Consider the following 1,889-nt stretch of genomic DNA (forward strand, 5'->3'; position numbering starts at 1 on the left):
ATGTATAATGTATAACCTTTACCTAAAAGGGGGCATGGAAAACCTCTGTAACAAGCCAAAAATGTGGAATAGCCAGTTCCAGGAGCTTGGCTAACCCCGAGCCTCAGGGTTCTGGTTCCTGATACCTGCCCCTCCTGACTGATCCACAATGAGGGTGGAACTAAGAATGAAAGTCTACTGGTTTACAAGGCTCTCCACCCTGCTGACCAATAGATAAAGATTACATTCCTAGAAGGAATATGTTCCCCTCCCCAACTGAGTACCTTGGGTTGGATCCCTCTGAAAATTTCCAGTTTTTATGTTATGTTTCCTTGGTAACCCTCTCCCACCCCCAACCCCCAGCTTGTGATTTTTCCTTTTAAATACCCCTCACTTCTTGTGTTCGGGGTCAAACTCCTCTGGCCTGCATGGTCACGAGATTGACCCCGGTACTGGCCTATCCCAAATAAACCTCATGTGATTGCAGCAAGTTCAGTCTCTCGTGAGAGTTATTAGGTGGTCATGTTATCCCGAGACTTGAGTGAGGGTCTCCCCAGTTCTGGGGGTCTTTCAAAATCATAGTATAATAAACATCTATAAACAAGTATCACTTCTAGACCTTTAATTCTTTTTGCTACATACATACCCACTAGTGAGACTACTGGAACATATGGTAATCCTGTTTCAAATATAGAATTTTAGCTTTAACTTCAGGTAGTAGACTGGGAAAGGAATCAACTATGATCATAGACTATTTGCACCAGAGTGGGAGTATTTCTTTAAACTCATAAGGAGTGACCAGGGGCCATGAAAAAGCTTTTAGAAGACTCTTTCCAGGACCATCTTAATTCCTGTACTTGGATCACTGGTAAAATAAAATACTTGCATGTATGGGATGATATTCCCACTGTGATAGAGAAAGCTGGACAGTAAAAAACAGATCAAGTACATACTTATTGATAAGGATATTCAAAGTATCTAGGCTGGATTAAAAAAAAATTAGCCAGGCAGTGGTGGCACATGCCTTTAATCCCGGTACTTGGGAGGCAGAAGCAGGTGGATTTCTAAGTTGGAGGCCAGCCTGGTTTTCAGAGTGAGTTCCAGGACAGCCAGGGTTACACAGAAAATTCCTGTCTTGAAACAGCCCTCTCTCTGCCACCCCCAAAAAAAAGATTTAAAAAAAAATTTAAACACACACACAGACACACACACACACACACACACACACACACACACACACACATCTTTGCCTTTTGGGTTTTTTTTCGGGACAGAGTTTCTCTGTGTAGCCCTGGCTGTCCTGTAACTCACTCTGTAGACTAGGCTGACCTAGAACTCAGAAACCTGCCTGTCTCTGCCTCCCAAGTGCTGGGATTAAAGGTGTGAGCCACCAGTGCCCGGCTCACACACATCTTTGCATATGTGTCACATAGTGTGTCTGAGGGTTACTAGCAACTTGTAAAGTTGACCTGAGATCATTCCCCTGGATTAGTGTTTACAACTACTGGAAGCTAATCTCCAGTTGCCATCAGCTATCCCACCATCCTCTGCTCTAAGCCTGTATGGTGCCTCCACACCATACCTCCTTGGTCTTGTGTAACCCTGGATCATCTCTTGTCTTCAGTGGCCCTTACACTTCCCAAGGGTATACTCATATGTTTTGCAGAATGTCACTCAAGTTGAATCTGCCTGTCTCTTTGTGGTTTGAAATTCAGGCTGTGCTGGGCTTGTGAGATGGCTCAGTGGGTAAGAGCACAGACTGTTCTTCCAAAGGTCGTTAGTTCAATTCCCAGCAACCACATGGTGGCTCACAACCATCCATAATGAAATCTGATGCCCTCTTCTGAAGACAGCTACAATGTACCTACTTATAATAATAAATAAATCTTTAAAATAGTTAAAAAAAAAAA

General features: G+C 43.4%; 1 protein-coding gene across 1 annotated transcript in view; it reads left to right on the top strand.

The window, feature by feature from the left end:
• LOC116078665 (heterogeneous nuclear ribonucleoprotein A1-like) overlaps window positions 1-1,889 on the top strand; it is a 4,120-nt gene that overhangs the window by 727 nt on the left and 1,504 nt on the right. The gene's annotated exons all lie outside the window — the stretch shown is intronic.

Source organism: Mastomys coucha, unplaced genomic scaffold, assembly GCF_008632895.1.
Source record: "Mastomys coucha isolate ucsf_1 unplaced genomic scaffold, UCSF_Mcou_1 pScaffold5, whole genome shotgun sequence".
NCBI classification, from domain to species: Eukaryota; Metazoa; Chordata; class Mammalia; order Rodentia; family Muridae; genus Mastomys; species Mastomys coucha.